The sequence below is a fragment of the Mustela nivalis genome (assembly GCF_964662115.1).
Source record: "Mustela nivalis genome assembly, chromosome: 2".
Taxonomy (NCBI): Eukaryota; Metazoa; Chordata; class Mammalia; order Carnivora; family Mustelidae; genus Mustela; species Mustela nivalis.
The window spans coordinates 183,405,340-183,430,371 of NC_139021.1; the positions used below are offsets into that span (position 1 = coordinate 183,405,340).

At 46.2% G+C, this 25,032-nt stretch overlaps 1 long non-coding RNA gene across 1 annotated transcript; it reads left to right on the forward strand.

Moving 5' to 3' along the window:
- Positions 1-5,545: 5,545 nt before the first annotated feature.
- On the forward strand, positions 5,546-17,747 carry LOC309860626. The gene is made up of 3 exons (XR_014309504.1): positions 5,546-5,806; positions 6,735-7,617; positions 16,558-17,747. It is a non-coding gene; the product is annotated as an uncharacterized lncRNA (long non-coding RNA).
- The last annotated feature ends 7,285 nt before the right edge of the window (positions 17,748-25,032 follow it).

The window sequence follows — 25,032 nt, forward strand, 5'->3', positions numbered from 1 at the left end:
CCACAGCTGATGCAGTGGCAATGTAAGCCCCAAGGATAAGCCCCTTTTAATGTGGGGTGAGGTGGTTTTCCGCAGACATTGCTGCATCGAGCGGACACTGGATACTGCGCAGGGCGACGGGGCTAGGACTCCCTGCTTGTCCAGAACTGTCTCTTCTGAGTGGATCTGTCTCTCACTTTCTCTAAAAATAGATTGGTTCCAGCCCATTATAAAATAAAATAAAATAAAATAAAATAAAATAAAATAAAATAAAATAAAACCCGCCAAAAGATTGAACTGTAAAACCACCATGCTCATCATCTCTGGAGACCAAACTTGGATTACGAAATTCACATCCTTAGTGATTTTAGGAACCTGAACCACCCTCTGAGATTCTCTGATGTTAAATGTGGGGACAAGAGTCAGTTGTACCTACTGGCTGCCTTTAAAACAGGTCACAGACATGCAGGGTCTGTCCTGCAGGAAGGGGGACAATCACCTCTTCTTACATCATCCTTCTAGCTGGCTTGCAGAGTAGGCCTGTCCTCCAAGACCTTCATCCAGAGCTGAAAGAGAGAAATTCCTTTGCGTTTCTCATTTCCAGCAGAAGTGTTCCTGCTCTCCAAGTGGCAGAGGAAACATGGTTTATGCTCTTTAGGAAAGAGGTAAGATGCATGATGTATCTGGGTTCCTTAAGCAGTGCCAGGAAGCACTTTCTGGGCACAGAGTCCCCCTAAGGAGCGGGCCAGCTCCCGTGCACACCCTATTTCCAGCAGATCAGCCCTTCAGGCAATTTACTACTTCCCCGTTGTAATTCAGTTAAGTTTTTTTTTTCCCTTTTTTTTTTTTTTTGAGATGTTTTCTTCTTCTGCCCAATGGCCCTTTTTAAGGTTCTCTTCATAGCTCCCTCTGTAAACTAATTTGTTTAAAAAAAAAGAAAGAAAGAGAGAGAGAGAGAGAAGAGAGAGAGAGAAAAAGAAAAAATAAACCAAAAAAAAAAAAAAAGAAAAGAAAAAACAAAAACAAAAGACATAGACCAACAGCTGATTAGCATCCAGCAAACAGATTTACAATTGATAAAATTGTGACAATGAACAAACACACAGAGTTTGGATTTTTTTTCCTTGTGGCCCACACACCCCAATGTCTACTTATTTAAGTGTGGTAGATCTTGCTCTTGGCTTTGGCGATTGTCTAGAACCAATACAGAACATGATGGAAGGAAGGCCATCGGGTGTTGGGCTCAGGCCAGCACCAAGAGTGTAGACACAGGGAGCTCAGGAATCGGCCTCCCTAACTCAAGATACACATTTCCTCTTAATCATTTAACTTTCCACCAAGGCAGCACTCAAAGAGGGGTTTTGTTGTTTTTAATGATCCCAATTATTCCCTCTGCATGGGGCCCCGGGGTTCCCCCAGCCCAGTGCTGGGAAAGCATGGTTGCTTCCAGTGTAGGAGTGGGGGTTTCGGCACTTGTGTGACAAAAGGCTTGCCGCCTGGTCACCCGGGCCACGGGGCAGGGATTGGACGAAATTCACGGCTCGGCGGAAGCATTTGGTGATGACTCAGATGCGGCTTCGATGTACGTGTTAACAAATGAGATCAGCGACTCAGAACCGAAGTGTCTCAGTAAACGCACCAGCCCGGGGTGAGGAAAGGGCAGGCGAGGGAGCCTGAGTCATTCTGTCGGCGGCCCAGGTACTGGAGACAAGTTCTGGGAAGGGACAGGGTGACAGTTTGCTTCCACTGTGGAAGGAAGAGAAGGGGCGTCACTGGCTTGGTCACAGGAGAGGGATGTCGCAGGGAGATGCATCTCAGCCTGGGGCCCGGGAAGCAGACAGTCAGGCTTTTGTGTCCTCTTGGGTTGGCCAAGGAGGCTGGCTGCCTGCGAGGGATGGGGCCCTCATACGAGGCGTGGAATCTGCATGCTGGCGTCCCTCTCCCCTCACCCCACAGGTCCTGTTAGAATGGTGTCTTTCTGTGCCAGGGTCCAGTTCTGAACTGGAGACCCCGATATTGCGGACCCTGGTGAGCCGGTGACCCTTTCCTCAGACTCTCCTCCACCACCGACCGTAGGGCCCCATCCCCAGGGAGGGCCTGGCTTCCAGCTCTTCCCTTCCGGCCGCATCATCTGGAAAACACCAGGCAGCCCCTTGGACCTCAGCAGTAAAAGACAGGGGTGTATCCTCCTGGTCAAGATGTTTTAGGCCTCAATGCACTAGTAACCCAGGGGAGGGGGTTTGTAAATTAAAAGCACATCTGTTAGATGATACCGTTATTACTACAGGCCCCGGGAACTGGAGACTCGTGCTGCACTCTCAAGACAGCCTCGTGGAAACATGATTCTGCTTCTATCTCGGTTCTCAAAGCTTGCCCGTGGATTTCCTAGGGAAGGGAGACAGGCAGGTTTCTTTTAGTGATGACAAGTGGCATCAAAATGATTTGTTACCAAATTCCAAGTGTAAGTGCAGACACAGGCCTCCCCTTCCCTCACCCACAAGCGGTAGCAAGGGGACGGCCATTCAGAAAGTCAGAGATAATCAGTGTGGCTTCTGTCGAGGGGCAGCCCCCCTGCTCTTCTCAGAGGGCTGCCCCTTTACTTGCAGAAACACAGACTGGGGATGCCGTTGACTTCAGTCTGTTGCTGGCGGCCGGCTGTTGGCCACGTGCGACAGTAGCTTTCAGGTGGATGGGAAGAAGGGTCAGCTTCAGCTCTCAGACAACGCACAGCTAATGCTTCCCACCCAGCAGGGAAGTATGGGGACATGGCCTGAAGGTCACTGCGCGTCAGTGGTTCGGTATATCCTGGGCCAGGATGCCGTTGGGAAGAAGGCAGACATGCCCAGGTGATCAGGGGACAACCAGGGTCAGGGAGTTCAGGGATCTTCCAGCCTGTGATGCACATTTATTCACTCAACGGCTCCTGAGAGCCTGGGATGGGCCGTGGGAAGTACTAAGGTTACAGCAATGAAAAAGATCCAAATGGTCTCTGTATCCTAAGAGCATATCCACTACTACATATTCAGATATTAATCATATAATGTCATGATCCATTCTGTAATTTTGGTAAATTGTACTATAAACGCCAGTGAAAGTTCACCATGGTCCTTTGCTGAGTCCTGATCTATAGCTTTCAGGGAGTTTTCACCCTGGTGGGTGCTTCTTCCTGGCTGAGCAGTCAAATCTTGCCCAGATGTAGTCAGGGAAAGGCTGATTTCTAATCATCGATTACCCCAAATCTCAGCAGCTTCCAACAATATAAATGTTTGCTTCCCACTTTTGTTGCAGTTGAGTATTGGCAGGTAGAGCAGAGAAGACTTCTCAGCGCCAGCTTCCAGATCCAGAACATTCTACCCTGTGGCTCTGTGTACTCCACCAGCTGCATGGAGAAGGCAAAGCATGGGGACGCCGGGTAGACGTAGGCGCTACTGTTCACCAGCACTTTACCCGTGCCACTGGCCCATTGGTGACGCGTCTCCACTGAGAAGTAACAGGGATTGGAAAATGGGGCTAGTGGTGTGCCCAAGAGGGTGAAGGAACATGGCCACTGGCCACCCTGGGCCTTTGGCACCTCTCTTTTCAGTAGTGTGTGTGGCTAGGATGGCATGGTTGACAACAGTGCCGTTTACTGTTGGTTTGTCAACCCAGAAACACTCGTACCTGTGGCTGACAGTCAGCCGCACTCTACTTTGTCTCCTTTGCGAAATTAGCTGGTCATTATTTTCTTAAGGATTTTTTTTTTATTTATCTGACAGAGATCACAAGTAGGCAGAGAGGCAAGCAGAGAGAGAGGAGGAAGCAGGCTCCCTGCAGAGCAGAGAGCCCGATATGGGGCTCGATCCCAGGACCCTGGGATCATGACCTGAGCCGAAGGCAGAGGCTTAACCCACTGAGCCACCCAGGTACCCCTGGTCATTATTTTCTAAGGAGTAGCCTCGCCCTATAGTTTACTGGAGTTACACGTTAGCATTATTTTTTATTTTAATTTTTTGGTCAAAGGCTAAAGTATGTGCAGAGGAGAAAAAGTAAGACTTTCTGAACAAGAAGATCCTGTGCCATGGGGCTGGATGCCTGCTTGGAGGGTTATTTTGAGACTCAATGAAATGAGTAAGACAGAGTGCATTGTAGGTGCTCAGTAAACATTACGTTCATTTTCGATGATTTAATAGGAACTTTCACAGACAGGTGCTTAAGGAAAACACATTAGCAAGCCAACCCGGCTGGAAATGAAAATCGTCCACATTATTCTATTTCATGAGTGGCAGGAGCTAAAAGAGATGTTTTGAGCTGCAGAATAGGGATACAAGCCTGACAATTGACAATTGCCCAGAAATTGTTTTCCTGACTCTGCTGCAGGATTGCTGGGCCCTGTGTGCCGAGATGAGAAGACACCATCCAGCCCACTCTGGGGCCCTAGTCTGGGGAGGGCAGAAGCTTCCGAGGGGCCTTCCCTGAGGCTGCCGAAGTGGCCCGTTTCAACCGTGATGCCCAGGCAGCTCTCCCCACATGCCATCCGGCTGTCTCTGCGGGGATGTGAATTTTTTCATTCACTCGCTCAGTTATCAGTGGAAACATCATTCTGAGCACAGTAGCACCTCTGGAAATTTCTGGTTGGTTTTTGAATTTTAAGTCTCTTCCTCTGTGGACAAAAGCAGGCTTAGAGATACTAATAATGAGACCTCACAGGGCTGGTGCGAGGTCAAACGTGACACGGTGGGTAGAAGTCCTTCCGCAAACAGCAGAGCAGCCTACGTAAGCTGTACCTTTCAGTGTTGTAGAACAAGTCATTCTGAAACATACTTTTCATTAATGTCACCTTCAGTCAAAACAAACCAATAAATACAAAATATTTTACCACAATCAAATGGGTGGTGGTGGGGGGTGGCAAACATTCCTGCTGTTAAGATGTTAAGGCACTTGCCAAACAGTCTTTTTCCAGTCCTTTCTAGAACTTTCTAATTTCTAGATGTTTTTGCCTGCTTCGGAGCTTAAAACATTGATGTCCCTGTTGATCTTGACCACACATACTGCCTGATGGATGACTTTAATTATTAATGAATTGTTTGTGTCCGCTGATTAGACCCCAAACTGTTTATTTTTAAACTCTGCAATTGTTTTATTTAGAAAATCAGGGGGAGGGGGTATTTGGAAATGAAGTGCCGAGGTTCGATGCTGATAAAGCTACATCTCCGAAAGACAGATGAAACAAAAAGAGAGAAGCATAAACATAGTTAAGAACAAAGCTTACTGAATTCCAAACACCTAAGGCAAGTCTGTCTTTAATTTTTGAACCATCCAATTAATGTTTTTCTACTCTCCACCTTGAGCTTTTTACAAGCAGACCAGGATTCTGTACCTAAGCAGGCGGTAATCCAATGTGTACTTTGCGGAGTGCAAGGCATTGTTTCGGGAGTAAATGGGAGGGTGGCGCATACATCAGAATGCCAAGTTCCTTCTTGCGAGAGGGAAAGAAAGTTTTTCTTTCCTCCTTTGCCCTTACATTTTTGATTAAGTGGTACTTGCTTCAGTTCAAGATATCTTGCAGACAACGAAGGCAGAGGCCGATTATTCCACAGTCTTCTCAGGACCAATACATTCTGCTAATCCCAGCCCTTATTAGGCTACTCCTTACAAAGCTGATGCCCTGTCTCCTGAGCACTATCCCCCGCCCAGTCGGTCATCTCCGAAGGCCAGAAGCAGATATCCTGCACCAGCCACCCTTGACCTGTCCTTGGGAGGAGAGCCACTGCTGACCTTGAGGGGGAAGACCTGCTACAGAGAATCGGACTAGCTCACAAGCTGCAGTTGCCTCATGGGTGCATTCTTGGTGTGTATTTCCTTGGATATATTTGTGTTTTCCGAACCCTCACTAGCAGCAGTGCTCCTGGGCTCGGAGAGAGAAAAGAGTGAGACTGGTTCTCAGGGGTCAGCCTTCCTCCGCGTGCCTCCCTTGCAGCTCTCAAATAGGAAGGAAGGAAGAAAGAACGGGCGAACGAAAGAAAGAAAGAAAGAGAGGGAGGGAGGGTGAGAGAAAGGGAGGGAAGGAAGAAAGAAAGAAGGAAAGGAAGGAAGGGAAAGGGAAAAAGAAAGAGAGAGCGAAGCGGGAACGCCTAACTCCCTATACTGAGCCACTCACCTATTCTCCCACACCCCCTCCCACGGAAGGATCTGGGGCTTGGATTCTGAGAGCGGCCGGCCCCGGAGCCCATCCCGCCCCTGCCCAGCCCTGCCCGAGTGACAGCAGCGCTGTTCAGGGCAAGCTGGCAGAGCTGGGCAGGGGGTGGGGAGCAGAAGCTGCCAGCCTTCTTTGCAATTCAGATGGTAATGTTCTCCTGGGCTTGTGTACCATCTGCTGGGCACTCAGACATTTCTCTATTTGGTCATTAATTAATGTCCTAACCACCAAGCCACACCAAACGTGCAGAACTGGAATTTCTGAGACACTTGTTTACTAAGTCAGTGCAACCACATTTCTCTCAAAAAGCTGAGACTTTTTCCTATTTCAGAATGGCCTTCTGCTGCCCATTTGATTTTGTTAAGACACGTTTTTATGTTATAAACTCACTTCGTTTCATTGCTCAGAGGTTAGTCGAAGGAGTAACATCTGAATGTTTACTTTCAGTGTTTTACCCTAAAAAGTGGCATCGGTTCTGAGGACCTCAAAGGTCTCTTTCATTCCTTTAACAAACTGCCGGTGATATTTGAGGCTTAAGGCATGAAGACGAATGACCTTAGATTTTCTCCTGCCTTTCCAGGTCAGAGACTGAGTCGCCGTCTTGGTCACATCCCCTGAAAAGTTGGTCGGTCAAGACTTGCAGGTGCTGTGTTTGAACTCACCATGCGACGAGTCTCAAGGCATCTCTATATTTGAGTTTCTCTCTCTGAGACAGAATTGGGAATAAGTGGCCTCTGAGGACCCTTCCCACCAAAGATCGTCAAGATTCTCAATGCGCTGCTGCCGCCGCCGAGGGGTGGGGAGCGTTAGCAGGAAAAGGGATGAAATGAGGGTCTGAGGGTGGAGCCCTCGTGGACAGGATTAGTGGCTTTTTCAGAGTCAGGAGAGAGTTTGCTTCCTCTCTCATTCCCTCTGCCACGTGAGGACACAGCAGGCAGACAGTGGTCTGCAAGCCAGGAAAAGGCTCTCACCAGAGACCGACCACACTGTACCTTGATCTTGGACTTCCAGCTTCCAGAACGGTAAGAAGTTCCAACGGCCACCCAGGCTGTCGTACTTTGTTACAGAAGCCTGAACGGATCAAGAGACTGAGACGGCATGAAATCAAACATGTCCGGGAGGCTGGGCCTTGTGCTGGCCAGAGAAAGGCTAGGAGGCTGGTCTCTGTAGGTGCCAGCAAGACCACGCAGCTCTCCTGGTGGAACTGACCAGCCCGCCAATGAGCAGAGTCCAATCATCAGCCCATAATGTGACTATGGAAGGAGCCGGTAGCTTCCCGGTCCATCTGGGTGCTATCCCAGGAGACCATTGAGTGGAATCTCTTGGCCAATGGGACTAGAAGCATCCCAGGCATCCTTGCTTCATTAAGCTGAAAACCACCAGGCTCTTGTGAGGGCATCTGTGTAGGGCGCTGGCCCAAAATGAAGCCACTACTTCGCAGAGTGTTTGCTGTAATTCAGGAGGTAACGTCTTCCTACCTCTATTTCTTTGATTTGGAAAAGTCAGACAATCCAATTAATTGTGTTATTGTGGACTCAGTGGTTTTTTTTGTTTGTTTGTTTTATTTTGTTTTGCTTTGTTTTTGTTTTTGTTTTAGATTTTTATTTATTTATTTGAGGGAGAGAGAGTGAGAGAGAGCATGAGAGGGGAGAGGTCAGAGGGAGAAGTTGACTCCTGGTGGAGCTGGGAGCCCTATGTGGGACTCGATCCCGGGACTCCAGGATCATGACCCGAGCTGAAGGCAGTTGCTTAACCAGCTGAGCCACCCAGGTGCCCAACTCAGTGTTTTTATATTCCACAGGCTTTCTTATCCTAGTGGACAGCCCTCAAATCAGAATTTGAATTTCGGGTCTCCGACATCCTGGGACTGAACGACCTGATGTCCTATTGTCCTATTGTTGTGGCAGTGATGCTGGGTCCTCCTGGTCCCCCAAGTTTAGTGCTTTCAGAAGTGCCTCTAGATGGCCACTGTTGTTATGGTGAACATGGGCAGCGATGCCGTGGGACCTCACCAATGGTGACCTCACTAGGTGGGAGAAGGTGGGGGGGCAGAAGGAGTTCCGAAGCGGAGACCCAGTTGTGACCGGTCCTCTTCCCACGGGAAGCTGGGTTTCTGAGGGGCCTCCTCGCATGGCAGCTGCAGGACGTGAGGCTAAGCGGCCGGACAGGTGGGGAGGAAGGCAGGTGGACGCAGCTTCCGGGGCAGCCGCGAGTCCGACGCCGGGAAGGTTCAATCCCAAGAAGGGACGGTGCCGTGCTGTTGAGGCCGGGGCGGGGCCAGGCCCAGGCAAGACAGGGCTTGAGCTGAGCAGGCAGGAAGCCCCCAGATAAAACCTCAGTTTCCTCGTCCATCCTTCCTCTTACACCTTTTCATCATTTCATGCTCCGTCTGTCAGTCTGTCACCGTAAAACACGGGCTCCGTCATTCCTTCGGGAGGGCACCCCGGGGGGAGCCCAGCTGCACCCTCTGACCCCCACCCCCGCCGCAGCCACTGTGGGGCCAGCCCTCCACTCTTTCTGGAGGGCTCAGCGAGGGAAGAACAGCCCAGACCCCCACCGTGGCAGGCTTGCACGCAGCCTGGGGAACGCTTCAGGATGCTCACGACCTGTTGAGACGGCAGACGGGACTGACATGCTGAGGTTCGCAACAACAAGCCCCTAAACCGTTCTGAGCAGGAACACCTGTGTTCACCCTTTTGGGAAATTCTGTGCTCTAGGCAGCACTTTCTACAGGGTGTCACGCTCTGTGTGTGTGTACCCTACCCCCCAACTGCCTCCAAGCTGGTAGGCAGGCAGAACATGAACTCCTCTACTGTCACCAACTGCGCTAATTCAACCTGACACACACGGGCAAACAACACCCCACCCCCACGCCCAGGAAACGCTAAAAAGAAAACAATACCCCAAAATACGTCCTCCTGGACAGCCTTTGACCTCCGTGTAGGCAAACCTTGGGGAGAAGCACCTATCATTAATGGCTTCAATCTATCAAAACACCCTCTTGATTGATAAACATGCCAGGTTTACATTATGATTACTGCATACAATTTTCTGTCACTGTTAATTTATTTGAAAGTCTTAACCTGGTAGGGTATGACACCAGCGGTATTTTATAATGAGAACTGCGGAAATAAATCATCCTCACCAAATAGTACAAAGAAAGCACTACCCAGTCTTTCAGTACACAGGGGCGGGAATCTAGACAGACTCACGGCGCAAGCAGGCAGAGAGAAACAGCCCCTGGGATGAACATCCCGGATCCGAGCCCCTTACAAGCTCTGGGAGTCAGCCGGACTCCTGCAGGTTTCTCATCCCAATCTGTCCAAGGGCTTTGGAGGCCAGATTGCGAACCTCTCTTCGTCTGGGCAAAGCCCAGCCAAACCAAACCCCGAAGGCACCACGAGGTGCCGTCTGGGGTCTGCGTCTGGCGTGGCCAGCACCTGAACTTGGAGCCCAGCCCCCTGAAGACAGGCCAGGAGGTCATCCGGCTTCTCCCAGACAGGTGGAGGCCGACGGGGGCGGGTCCGGAGGAGGATGCTTGGCTGTGCGGCTGCGGCCTCGCTCCACAACACAACGGGGGGACGCGGAGGTGGCCCGGTGCAGCTCCCCGTGCAGGTGCAGGCCCGCCCTGGTCCGGCGCAACACCGCCTCCAGGAGGCCCCTCCTGGGTAGTTGGGGGACACCCAGACAATACTGAAAGCTTCCCAAATGAACTTTGCATAGAGACATTTTCATTCGCTGCCTCTGTCCTCATGCATATTAACGAATGGTGCGCGCGGCCTCATTTAATTCACTGATTTTACATTCGGATCACTTTCTCTTTTACAGCTATTTTTACCGGGCTTCATTAATCTTTGTTGAATACAATGGCATACATCTTTAATGCGGCCGCTGTCAAGGCGTATTTCAGCAAGGGCTGCGAACTGAATGACAGGGAGCAATATTAATAAATTTAACATAGACTGTATCAATTTTTAACAGAACGAATGTGGAAAGCTAAATGTATTATTTTTCGTTTAAATCATAGGGTTTATCACCGGTTAAGTAGCAGCGATTTCGCAGAAACTTGTGACGCGCCATACAAATAGATTTACATCTCATTAATAAGTAAATTAGGCAAATGCCTTTCAAGTTCAGACAAGTACATAAGTGTAATCTCCATATTAAAGGAGTCGTCTTTGATAAACCACGGAGGAATTGTGGCGGCCAAGGACGTGCCGTGTTGCCAGGCCCGCCGCCTGGGCTGCAAACCCACCTTTAATTACGCTCCTTCATTACTAAAGAGATAAGTGTCTCTCCAGTTAAGGATCTATAAACGAACAGCATGCCGGCACCTCCCAAATCATTCTCCGGGAGCCATGAGAAGGTGGGGACAGTCATGAACGGGAAACGAATTATCACCTGTTCTTTCTCCTTCCCGGCCCTGGAATAACGGGCATATACTGACGCCGGCTCCCCTTACCTCTCTACAGGACAGGGTCCGTTCAGTTCAGGATGCTCTTTTGTTGAAGGCAGTCCAGGGGAGGGAGCTTAGGAAGAGGGGGAAAACAGACAGCAACAACAACAAAACACAAACAACTCTGATTTTTTTTTAACTTCTCTTCACAAATCCCCACAGAGATAATTTGCTCTAAAATGTAAACCCAGTGAGAACTTGCCTGTCTGTGTTAAATAAAAAGTTACGGTTGGCAGGAGGCATGTTTTTGCAGTAGCTTTAGCGATTATAGGAAATTACATGCAAAGCCAGAGTTCTGATCCTAAGTTAATTTATAATTGGAAAAAACTTATTAATTAGCTATGTCGCTCTAATTAAGAATTAGAAGAGTGTGGGCTAGGACATCAGTCAGTAGCCAACTGACAGGAGTTTCTGAAAGCCCAGAAGAGACAGCTGCTCAGTTTTGCCCACCGTCGCTTGCCTCTTCCGGGCGCTTGGCACGCACAGATGCATGCCTGTCCTGTGTCGCTGAGCTCCAGGAAAGGGCCATAGCGTCCTGAAGGCTGGCCACCCGGCGGCCGAGGGTCTGGCCAGGCACAGCGCCCTGTCCAGCTTCCACGTGACACCAGAAACTTCTAGACACATGCGCGCACACACACGCACACACACCTATGAGCCTGTCCCGTCACATATATATATATGATATATATATATATATTTTTTTTTCTTACCCTGCTTCTATTTTTGTTTCCAAACTGGCTTTTCTTCCTCTGCATTTTCTTTTAAAACACCTTTTTTTTTTTTTAATTGTTTTCTCTCTACCCAACTGTAGATACAAGAAAAGGATGAAATATTTAAGCACTTGTAAAGGTCAGGCGTTTTCTAAAAATACACGTTTAATTAAAACCAAAATTTTAGAATCTTTAATCCTGGGGCCTCCCCATGTTAGCTGCTGCTTCCTCCCGTGGATTTTGTATCTTCAATTGCAAACCCGGGACTGTAAAATGACTTTTTGTTCGGATTGGTTATTAAGACAGAAAATGAAACAAGAGCACAAACAACAGGATGAAAGCTACTGTCTAAGTTAATTGTTCTCTAAAAAAGAAAAAAAAAAAGATTAATTTTTTTTAACCCAACCTAAACCTTTCCCCATCTGTAAGGGTCATTTTCCACGCACAGGTTTGCTTTCAATTAGGGCAGAACAAAAGCTCAAGTGGGCATTGGAGAGAATTCGTTTTCTTATTTGAATACCAAAAATGATGTCCCCCAGATAATGATGCTTAAAAAAAAAAAAAAAAATCTCTGCATTAGCACATTTCTACCATTCTATTCCATTTGCTGGCAAAATACAAGATTCCTGATACACTTATCTTATGAGGTTAATGATCTTTTGTTGTCTGCTCTAAGCCTATTATTCATTTTAAATTAGAGGCAAAGTGGTGTGTTTAAAAGTAATTCAAATGGGAAGTAGTCTTTCTTTAAAATAAGGGGCTTTAATCCCTTTTCACAATCATTAGCCTGTACTTAGTTAAAAGAACTAGGTTGTGTGGGATAAGGAACAGCTTGCTTGCTGTTTTGGGTGTTGCCTCTAATGAAACTCTAGGGGCAAAGTGGAGGGAGCCCCTGCTTCCAGAAGCCCCCCGGGCACTTGGTGACTCCGTGGGTTTTCCGCAGAACTGGGGAGCTGCCCGGCAGGCCGCGTGTTCAGGAAGAGTCACGATTTGGTGGAGTTTGCGACCAGTCTCCGTAAAGATCGCCCAATTTTGGAATCAAGTTAAGCCCGAAGATTGAGGAGTTTCTCTGGAGAAGATTCAAATCTGCGTCGTGTGACTTTTCTAGTCTACGCCCAGGCGCAGAGGGTTCGAGAAGGCGCCCTGAAGCCGGTGGTCACCTGCGGTAGCCCGCGGGAAGGGAAGACGCAGGCTCCCCGGGGACCTGGCGCGCGCTGTGCGGTCAGGAGGCCGATGGCCACAGGCGCCTGTCGCGCGGCTCAACCCTGCCCGTCGGCCGGGCCTCGCCTCGGACACCGGCGCCCTTCCCGGTCTGGGTCTGCGAGGGGGACTCGCAGCCTCGCTGGACAGTGTCAGTCCGCGGGGCGTGGCCTCGCTGGACAGAGTCAGTCCGCGGGGCGTGGCCTCGCTGGACAGTGTCAGTCCGCGGGGCGTGGCCTCGCTGGACAGAGTCAGTCCGCGGGGCGTGGCCTCGCTGGACAGTGTCAGTCCGCGGGGCGTGGCCTCGCTGGACAGTGTCAGTCCGCGGGGCGTGGCCTCGCTGGACAGAGTCAGTCCGTGGGGCGTGGCCTCGCTGGACAGTGTCAGTCCGCGGGGCGTGGCCTCGCTGGACAGTGTCAGTCCGCGGGGCGTGGCCTCGCTGGACAGTGTCAGTCCGCGGGGCGTGGCCTCGCTGGACTGAGTCAGTCCGCGGGGCGTGGCCTCGCTGGACAGTGTCAGTCCGCGGGGCGTGGCCTCGCTGGACTGAGTCAGTCCGCGGGGCGTGGCCTCGCTGGACAGTGTCAGTCCGCGGGGCGTGGCCTCACTGGACAGTGTCAGTCCGCGGGGCGTGGCCTCGCTGGACAGTGTCAGTCCGCGGGGCGTGGCCTCGCTGGACAGTGTCAGTCCGCGGGGCGTGGCCTCGCTGGACAGAGTCAGTCCGCGGGGCGTGGCCTCGGACACCGGCCGGTCACCCTGCGCCGGGCACCGGGCGAGACCGCGCGGCCGGCCCCCCGCTGTGCCAGGGCGCCCCGGCCCTCTGCGCCCGCAGGCTCTAGCACGAGGCCTGACACACCGTAGGTGTTGTACGGACCAGTGCATGAAGGACGGGCCAGCAGGCGCGATGGGACGGCGGACACAGAAGCTGAACCAGTCTCTGCACCCACCCGCCCCTCGGAATCACCCGCTTCCCCCCCATTCAGCCTCCTCTGGGGGAGGGAGAGGCTCCTGCTTCCCTCGGGGCTCAGCTGCTGGGGCAGAGCCTCCGGGTGCTCCCGCCCAGCTCGGCCTCCTTCCCGTGGGGAGCCTTTTAGCTCGGATGGTCTGCGGGAGGAGCTGACTCTTCGAGGTGGTCATGACCTCGTCTGCAAGAAGAGGGAGCTTCGGGGGCCCTTCGCCACCCACGGCCACCCACCGGAGTCCCGGCGTTCGCTGTCACGGCTGTTTGCTTGCATTGGGTAGGGGGTGCTAACCCAATGCAGTAAGTTCAGAAAAGCAAACAAATAAATAAATAATAAGACAAAATGTGTAACTATTAGGAGAGGGAGAGCATATTTTTCATTATTGGCTAAAAAAAAAAAAGAGTTTATTTGGAAAATTTAAGAATTTTAAAAAAGTACTATAAATATTAATAGTAGATAGCATAAATTAGATAATTATATATACAAATTATAAATATATAAATTAGTACATAAATTAGATAGTATATGCTTTGGATAATATTACACTATATATATTAGAAATAATAAGATTTCAACAACATACATAATTTTAAGTAAATAAAATCAGTTGCTTTCTTACATGCCAGTGATAATCACTGAGATTATAATGGGTGATTATAGAATGGGTGTAAGATTCCACTGACAACAGGAAACCCGCTCTATAAACTACTTAGGAATAGTTCCCAAGAAATGCATGGGGAAAGTATATGAGGAAAACTATAAAAATCTAATAAGAGATATAAAATAAGACTTGAATCAATGGAGATGCAAATCATGTTTCCAGAAAGCCTCAATATAGTAAAGACGGCAATTCTCTTCAGATTATTTTTTATGCTAAACATCATCCCTGCAAAATTCCAATGGGACTTTTTTGTGGGGTAGATTTTAGACATGGATAAAATTAGTTTAATGTAAAAGATAAACATGCAAGGGAGTCAGAATGTTTCTGAAAAACCCACATGAACAGTGAGGAAATGCCGACCATACCAAATAGCAGACAAAATGTGGAATTACCGCAGCACAGTAACGGTGGGGATACAAAGAGATCAGAGAAGCAGAAGAAAGAATAAAAAAATTACCCAAGCATGCATGGCACTTCAGTGTGTGCTTGAAGGTGACATTTTAAATCCAGATGAAAAATAATAGTTTCACAGATACTGATGGGGCCAATAAACAGGCGTTTGCATGGTGGGGACAGGGTGCCCTACACTGAGGTCCAGAGGTGAGAGGGTCCCTTTTATAGAACCGTCATTTTATTATTTTTAAAGTTTTCTCACAAACTATGACTGTTGATTCCAAAGATGGGGCTTGCATATTTGCATTTGAGAATTTTCAAGCAGATGGCAGTAAAGAGTCTTGGTTGAAACACAAGCTATTGTATTATGACAATTTTCCAGGATATGAAAGTCAAGCGCCTAGCTCCCACCTGGTAGGTATGTATCCTTCTGCTGAAGACAGAGGGAGTAAGATCGGGCTCAATGACTGAACGTGACTCCAGCCTCTGTATGCAACCACAGGTTTCTTCAAAGAGTAAATAAAATGAATAGATAAAATAAAACAGTAAACGAACAGTGACAACAAACCTATTATCCTCAGGGTCCTGGGTAAGAATTTGAACATTTCATGCTGTAGTTTATATGCTTTGCTGGTAATTTAATTTATCAAGTAATATTGCTGAGTTTCCAACTCAAACTACAAGTATTTCAGTATTCATGAATCGCTATATAATTACTAATATTTATTTTCTATTAATTTATTCTGTAAAAAAATTAATTTGTGCTGATGTTTACTATTTAGAAAAATAGTATTTAACTTATTTTTTTCCCTTTTATTATTTGCACGAGGGCACTCTATTGAAGCATCCTATTTCTCATAAGATACTACAATATTAAGTCCAGACATATTACAGCTTTCACATAAAAAACAGAGGCTCTACAGGAAATAGAGGATATAAATATATAACTTTGAGAAGGGAAGGTCTTCTAACCTTAATTCAAAGGGTAAAATAATTTTGAAAAAGTTGGACAGATGTAGGGAGGTAAGATAATATATTTGTAAATCACTTTTTAAAACTATAGTATTTAAGTATACAAGCAAAAAAAGAAGTAAAAAAAAAAAAAAAAACAGAAGCAAAAATCTATAATGAAAATGCAGACCCGGGACAGGCTAGGGAATGCGTGTCCCAGAGAGCCCCGAGCAGTAGCCACAGCCTCACGGCGTGAAAGCTTCCTGCAGATCAGTTCAAACAGTTTAACACTTGGGTACAAAACAGTCAACGAAATGGGGATGGAATTAAGCGAATGGGAAGACGATGACAGTCACTTGTCATCAGGAAATGAAAATTAACCTGAAATATCATTGTGGCTATTAGGATAAAAGAAATAGTTAAACTATGCAAAACTGGGAAAAGCACGCTAAATCCAAACAAAACCCATATAGGATTGGATATGGGAGGAAATGGGTCTTGTTGACCGCCAGGAAGAAAGAAACTCGCGCAGATCCTGTCAAGAAATGGGAACTTGGAGACTGATGACAAGCAGGGACTTGGTCTCCCCAGGAAAGTTTCAGGTCTGCTTGGTTGAGCTTGTTTCAAATGCAGGTCCCTGGAACCCACCTCAGTGTACTGACCCTGGCTCCATGGGGATTGGGGGGCCATCTCTCATCTCTCGAAAATTCCCAGGTGGTACCAGTCCAGGGGTAAGCAGGAGCTGCTGTCAGATCCACACGATGACAGTCTTCCCACGAGCAGCACACCATGAGGAGTCCAATGTGCAGGAGGGATTAGAGCAGACCCAGGCCCTTGGGCTCCCCTAGAACCCGCACCACCTTGAACCCCTACACATCAGAGCTCATGCTTTGTAGCCATTCAAAGCCATACACACCTGGAAACCAGCCAAGGTCCAGTTGGCATAGGCCACCTCGAAAGGCTGAGAAACGCAAAAACAGCTATACAGATATGTGGGATTTCTTTTTTGCATCTTTTTATTATTTCACGGGTGGTGGTGGTGATAACTTTATTATTACTTATTTATTTTACAGCAAACAGGGAAGGGCAGAAGCAGAAGGAGAGAGAGAGAGAGAAAATCTCAAGCAGGATTCACGTTCACTCGGAGCCTGACTTGGGGCTCAGTCCCATGACCCTAAGATCTTGACCTCAGCGGAAATCATGAGTCTGATGCTCAATCATCTATGTGCCTTGATAACTTTTTTTTTTTAAATTTTGGAAGAAAAATTTAAATAACAATGTATAAATTAACTACGATGGACATTGCAGACTGTGATAACACAGAAAATGCTATGGAGGAGATGATGCTGAGTGAAATAAGCAGAGAGAGTCAATTATCATATAGTTTCACTTACTTGTGGAGCATAAGGAATAACACGGAGGATATGGGCAGATGGAGAAGAGAAGGGAATTGGGGGAAATGGAGGGGGATACAAACCATTCGAGACTGTAGACTCTGAGAAACAAACTGAGGGCTTTGGAGGGAGGTGTGAGGGGGTTGGGTGAGCCTGGTGGTGGGTACTCAGGAGGGCACAGATTGCATGGAGCACTGGGTATGGTGCATAAACAATGAGTCTTGGAACACTGAAAAAATAAAATTAAAAAATTAAAAAAATAGAAAATGTTTGCTATCTACGTAATGAAAAAAGCTGAATTAAAATGTGTTTCTGTAGTTTGAGTGGGGCCGCTTAAACAAGGCCATATGATTTAGGGAATGTACAGCCCAGACAGATAGCCTATCAAGTACATCAAGGATTGGATCAAAAGCATGTAGATAGCATACGAAGTACATGAGATGTGTTTATTGAACTGGGGAATGGGTGGATAAGTAACTGATAAGTGTCCAGGAAAGACTGTAGGGAAGTATGGAAAACAATTTTGAGAAGGAAGCAGCAGATGAGTGATTTCAAAATTTTCACAACTCTTCTCTATTTTCCAAATTTACTTTAACAAGTTCATATTAATTAATTTTTTTTTAATGTTTAAATAGAATCTGATTATAAATCAGGCTTCCAGCTTTGGGTCCTGCAGGGACCTACAAGAGGTCCCAAAAGAGAAGACCAGATCCAGGACACAAAGCATTCTGCAAAACCGTGATCCAGATTCTTCCAGAGACACTGTCATGGGGGGAACAGAGGCGGGGGGGACTTGTAGACGAAAAGGGAGTAAAGCGACAGCCCCAACCAGAACCTAATGTGCAGCCCCAACCAGAACCTAATGTGCAGCCCCAACCAGAACCTAATGTGCAGCCCCAACCAGAACCTAATGTGCAGCCCCAACCAGAACCTAATGTGGGTCCAAATTGGGTCCTACTATAGGATATGTAGGAGATATAGATCTCAAATATATTCTTGGGATAAGTGGAAAAATCAGGCTTCAGTCTGGATATCGGTAGTATTATAAATGTATTTGTACGTTTTTCAGTGTAACACTGGCTGTAGAGTAGAACATACTTCTTTGTAGGAGATATAGGTAGGTGTCTATAATCTAAATATCATGAGGCTTCCAGCCTCCAAACAGTTGAAAAATCTCAAATACAGAAAAAAAAAAATGTGTGTTTGAAAAGATACAGAGGGAGACAGCAAATATGGCCAAATGGTAGCAGTTGGTAGAACCGAACTGTAGTAAAAATAATTAAATAAAATAAATAAATGAATAAATAAATAAATAAAAGTATTTATTGCATGACTTTTTTTTTTCAGCATTTCTGTATGCTTTTAAGTTTTCATAAAAAAACTTGGGAGAAGATTTTAAAGTAAATGGAGGTACATATAAATGTGTACACACAAACCTACACAGAGCTGTACAGGCACAGTCAGTCTCCTCTGCTCTCTGGGTGATAGGAAGAAGGATGGGCCCAGAAGCTGTGATGGAGTCACTCCAGGTAGCAGAGGGCTAAGGTCCTGCAGTCCATCCCATTTCCATGGTACCTGCCTCCTGGTCTCCTCTGGGCTGAGAGTCCCATCTGCTCACCAGAAGTGGCCTCCCCATTCAGAGCGGAGTTCATTCCTCGGATTTGTCCTGGCAAGGAGGAAACAGGAGAGGCTGGGCCTTGATCCCTACTCTGGGACAATCTTCAGAAACCAGGAAGGCATCCACAGACTCCCTGGCATTTATGACAGCACTTTCAGGAAGGGGCTCGTGGTGGTTTTCCATTCTTCTCCATAGCCTGCAGGGGAAACTCTGTGTGTGTGTGTGTGTGTGTGTGTGTGTGTGTGTTGGTGTGGGGGTCCTGGGAGAAAGGCAGGGTAACCACTCAAAGGAGAAACTGGTGGACCGGAACTCCATAAGACCCAAGGGAATCTCTAGGGAAGAGAGTACCGTGGAAATGTTTTCATCTCAGGCAGGGGTTGGGGGGCGCTGACAGCAGAGAGAGGTGCCCCAGGTGTAGAGTGTACAGGAGGTCCCTGAGTTGTAGGGTGTACATGCTACACAGCAATGCTCAATCATCAGAGAATAATCAGAATAATTTAATTATAGGATATAATTACATACAGTCTTTTTTAAAGATGTAATTCACAGATCATAAAGTTCACCTGTTAACAGTGTGCGACTCAGTGTTTTTGGAGGTTTATGCAACCATCACCAACATCTAATTCCAGAATGCTGCCATCACTCCCCTGAAACAGCGTACCTATTACCAGCCACTCCCCATTTTCTCCTCCACCCAGCAATCACTAATCTTTCTCTCTGTTTGGATTTGCCTATTCTGGACATTTGAAACGAATGGAATCACACAGTATGTGGTCTTTTGGATCTTTCTTACTGGGTGTGAGCAGTCAGCATTCAAGCATGTTGTCACGTGTATTAGTACTTTGTTCCTTTGTCTGGATGAACAGATCACCTGTTACTTATCCATTTGGCAGTTGATTGAAATTTGTGTCATTTCTAGTTTTTGTCTGTTATGTATCCTGCTGCTATGACCATTTGTGTAAATTGTGAGTTTGGATATATGTTTTCAGTTCTCTTAGTGACGTACCTCAGGGTGGTACTTCTTAGTCATTTGAGGACTTCTAGACTTTTCCAAAGTAGCTGCACCATTGACAATCCCGCCATCAATCCGTTTCTGTATATTCTAAAAAACGCTTGTTATTTTCTCTCTTATAGCTATTCTAGTGGGTGTGAAGTAGTTTTTATTTGCAAGTTCCAGTTCCTAACTAATATACATACATACATATATATATATATATATATATATATATATATATATATATATATATATTCTGTTGAAATCCTCTGCATATTTTTAGATTGGGCTATTTGCATTTTTGATCCTGTGAAATTCTTTGTATATTCTGGATATTACACACTTATGATTTGATTTTTTTCACATTCTGTGCATTGTCTTTCCAATTGTTCAGTAGTTTTCTTTGCAGCATAAAAGTTGTTCATTTTGATGAAGTCAAATTTATGTGGGGTTTCCTGTGATTGCTTTTACTTAAGGTATCACATCTAAAAAGCTATTGCCTAATCAGAGGAAATGAACCTATGTTCTCATCTAAAAATTTTATAGCCTTAGCTCTTATATTTAAACCTTTGATCCATTTGAGTTAATTTCTGTATATGATGTGAGGTAGGGGGTCAAACTTCTTTCTTTGCATGTAGAAATCTATTTGGAGCACCATTTGCTGAAATATCTTGGCATTCTTGTTGAAAATCAATCAACAATAAATATTTGGTTTTATTGCTGGACACTTAAATCTATTCCACTAATCCATATGTCTATTCTTTTTTTTATTATTTTATTTATTTGACACACACACACACACAGAGCAGGGGGTAGGGTAGAGGGAGAAACAGACTCTTTACCAAGCAGTGATCCCAACACAGGGCTCAATCCCAGGATCCTAGGATCATGACCTGAGCCAAACGCAGACATTTGACAGACTGAGTCATCCAGGCATCCCAGTATGTCCATTCTTAAATCTTTACCACATTGTCTTGATTAGCAGAGCTATATATTAAATATTTAAACTGGCAAGGGTGAGTCTTCCAACTTAGTTCCTTTTTTCAAGATTGTTTTGACTATTCATGGTCCCTTGCATTTCCATATGAATTTAGGATCATCTTGTCAATTTCTGCAAAAACATTCGCTGGGATTTTAATAGGGATTGTATTGATTCCATAGATCAATTTGGGGAACATTGCCATTTTAACAATATTAAGTCTTCCAATTGGTCACCATGGAATTCTTTCCCTCTGTTTGGGCCTCCTTTAATGTTTAGCAACGATTTTTTTTTTTTTTTTGGTAGTTTCCTCTGTATAAGTTTTCTGTTTCTTTTGTTATATTTATACCTAAATGTTTTATTTATTTTTGATGTTATTATAAGTGGAATTGCTTTCTTAATTTTCTTTTCATGTTGCTTACCACCAATGTACAGATACAACGGAAACTCTTCTATAAATCTTGCACTCCGCAACTTGGCTGAACTCATTTATTGCCTTATTACTTTTCTATGGATTCATTAAGACTTTCTTTCTTTTTTTTTTTTTAAAGATTTTATTTATTTATTTGACAGAGCGAGATCAGAAGTAGGCAGAGAGGCAGGCAGAGAGGAGGAAGCAGGCTCCCTGCTGAGCAGAGAGCCCGATGCGGGACTCGATCCCAGGGCCCTGAGATCATGACCTGAGCCGAAGGCAGCAGCTTAACCCACTGAGCCACCCAGGCGCCCCTCATTAAGACTTTCTGTAAACACACGGTGTCATCTGAAAATGGAGAAAAGTTTACATCTTCTTTTCCAATCTGGATGTCTTGTATTTCTTTTTCTTGCCTAATGGCCCTCGCTAGAACCACCAGCAACACCAACAAACAGCTGGGAGAGTGGACAGCTTTGTTTTATTCTTGACATTAGGGAGAAATTTTCAGTTTTTCCTTATTAGGCATGATGCCAGCCATAGTCATGTCCTAGGTGGTCTTTATCATGCTCATGATATTCTCATCTTGTCCTAATTTGCTCAGTTTGTTTGCTTGCTTGTTTGTTTTTTAGTGAAAGGTTGTATGCGGACTTTTGAGAAACACACGTTGGGAGAAATTTTTATTCCAGGAACAGGTGTCTAATACAATGTTGAGTACATAAATTAAAAAATTTTAAAAATGTTACATCAATAATGAATGGAGAAAAGCATGCAAAGGAATAGAATGGGATTAACAGTGTGCTTTCTAGATTGCAAGATTATGGGTGCTTATTTTCATCTTGATAATTTCCCATATTTCCAATAAGTTAATATTTATTTGTATTATCATGAAGGAGGGATCACTGAAAGATAAATATAACTACTCTGAGAGAGAGAGAGAGGGAGAGAGAACACAGGCACGAGAGCAACAGTGATGAAAACAGAGTCCAGCGTGGGAGCTCAGGGCAGCCCCCCTATGAGACTCCATTCTAAGTGGCTTCACTGAGGGCTTATGTCTGGTTTCTGGGTGAGAAAGTGAGAAAGCTCTGGAATATCAGGAGCCTTCAGGGATGACATACTGAAGGAAGAGTATCCAAAGGGTGTGAATCCTGAGTCATAGCTTAGAGGCCCATTCTGTTGGTGGGCAGCCACTAGAAGATTCCTTCAGGGGCTAGAATGAGACCCAGACTGGGAAGTCCTGTGTGGTCACAGGAGTATAAGCTTGACCCTGAAGACAAGGGAGGCATTGGCCTTTGTTGCTGTGGATACCCCTGGAAGCTGAGCCTGGAGAACCACGAGTCCCATCACTTGGGAGGGCTGCGAGGTCTCTGACTCAGGTCTAAACTCAATCCTTCCCATGCTTGAAGACAAAATAAGGGTTGAAAACAAAGGCAGGAAATGCCATTTGCAGGTGCCTCGGTGTTCCTTGAAGGAAGGGTGACTTTTAAGTGGTGCATTCTCAAATATCCACCGCCAAGCAAATGCTCAGTAAGTTTTGTTGGAGTAAATCCTCAGTGAGCTTAAGGCTATGATGGCTGTGGCCCCGACTGCCCCCACCCAGACATTTTAACTGATGTTTATAGGGGTCGTCTGGAATTCTTCTTCCTCTCTGATGATTTAAATCTGTATTCCCTACAGTGGAGAGAACCTGATTATGGAGGACAGAGACCATGCCTTCAACACTCCCGTTTCTCAAGGGCCTGATTCCTCGACACAATCTCCGTGGCAGAACTGAAACACAACAAATAGTTTTTTGAGGCCATAATTAATGAAAGCTCTTTCCAGGATGTTGATTCCACCGTCCAGAACGCAGCTCTGAGAACAATTATAGAAGCTCTTACCCTAGCTATTTGGCTATTGAACCAATCTGCAAAGTTCTATAAACGCTCTCTGAATTATACCCCAAATCTTTATCAAAGTCCTTCAGGAGAGGTATTAGTATGGCTAACAAAGTTTTATAAAGGGCCAGTGAGTAAATATTTTAGGTTCTGGGAAATCTCTGTTGGACCCGCTCAACTCTGCCATCATAACAGGAAAGCCACCACAGATAATACATCAATGGCCACGGTATTCTGGTAAACCTTGATTTATGGCACTGAAATTTCAATTTTGCAGGATTTTCCACAGATCACAAAATATCCTTCCTTTTTGGCTTTGTCATTTTAAATATTTAAACATGCAAAACCCACTCTTAGCTCACGGCCTGCACATAAAAGAGGTGGCAGGGCCAGATTCCACCCGCGAGCCATAACCTTATCAACCTTGCTTTACCCGACAAACCCGGGAGACCCAAATCAACAGCCGCGGTATGAGCTCACTCGTCTGAGAGGTTTTCTCTCTTTCCAAGCAGCGCAGTCGCGGGCTCTTGTTGTAGGAATTAAAGGAATGAGTTTGCCCAGACCAAACCCATTGTCTCTGCACCCGCCCATCCCCGCACGACGGTACCAGCCTGTTCGGGATTTTGTCCCCCCAGTCCCCCCGGCGATGCTCGCCTTTCCTCCATTCCCGGCTCACCCTTTTGCTCCCCCAGACGGACACAGGCCACCGGGCGGCGGGAGAGGCCCGCGGACACCTGTGACCTCGGGGCCTGGGCCGAGACAGCGCCCCGGGAAAATGGCTTCCCTCCTTTAATTCCTAAGAAAGAGCAAACTTTCTCTGGGCTTCTTTTTAAAATGCAACCATGGAAAGGTCACCGAGGAGGAGATGAAACTCGGAGTTGTAATAAGGAAGGAGAAATAAAAAATAATGACAGAAATAAATTGTCATAAGAGGGGATACAGTTATGATTTATTGTGATATTCTACAAATTTGGAGGTGATTAAAAGCCACCTAAAATTCACATTAACAAGTCACATAAAAATGGAATTAAACTAGTGGGCATAATGTGGCAGGGTATAAAGAAAAATCATGACAGAAATAAATTGACAGAAGAATGATACTATTCAAGTTTTACTCTGTCGGGCCGCCCTGACAGGAGCCTAGTATTTTAATTTCAGAGTTGTGGTTGAGTTTTTGGAGTTCATTAAAGGCCCACATTAAGAATCTCATAAAAGTGAGAAGAAATTAGTGACCATAATGTGGCAGAGGAAATAAAGAAACAATAATGACAGAAATAAATTGACAGAAGAATGATACACTTAATGTTTCGCTCTGACACCCTCTATTAATAGGCCGCTGCAAGCTGGAACAAATGTCATTCATATTTTAGCCAAAGTATACCACTAATTAGGCCGGCTCTCTGCACCGGAATTAGACTTGAGATCTCTCACCTTTAGAGTGGAATCATTTGAATTCTAAAGAAAAGAGCTGGTGACAGAAAAAAAAACTTTCTACTCGGGCTTTTCTAATGAGATAAAATTCCCCCTTCTCCCCATTCCGCGGCTATAATTGCTGATTATGTTGTTACATAGCTGCGGCTCCCGGCTCTCTCCTCCAATCATGATGATATAGTCTGGCAGATCAGGAGGCTTCAAACGCGGACTGGAGCGGTTTGAGTCTAATTTAGCGCTCATTTAGGCCGTAGGTACCACACAAGGTAAACACTGTATTGTTATAATTAATTACCCCTTAGGCCTCGCCAGGCCATCTCTGTTTCAGCTGACCCTTATAATAATAAGGCTTCCGGGCATATTGTATTTCTTTTGACAGATTAATTAGAAATTCAGCCGTGGAGGTACAAAGCAACGCGGTCATGAATATTTAAATGGCCTGACACAAAAAATCATGAAAGGCTGCTGAACTACATGACGGACAGGGGATATTAGGCAAGTGACTCTAATCAATAATCTCTTGATCTCTTACATATTAATACACTGCCTGCTGTTATTAAGCTCCGTAATAAGGAAGGGGAGAGAAAGTTAGTGTAGCTCTGCTGTAGGCCGCGGCGAGGCCCCCAGTGATTCCGCTAACTGACTGCGAAAATGCACAGAGGAGCGGGGCCTCAGCCTCTTCAATCTAATCCAATCTTAAGGAATGGCAGCTCCGCGTAGCGCCGACTGGATAATTATTGGCGCTGACAAGGTGAGGGCGTCTGCAGGCAAATGAGCTCGGAAGCCGCCCGAGTCCCCAGACCACCCAGCGCAGGGCGCGCAACAGCGGCCCGCGCGCTGTTCGCC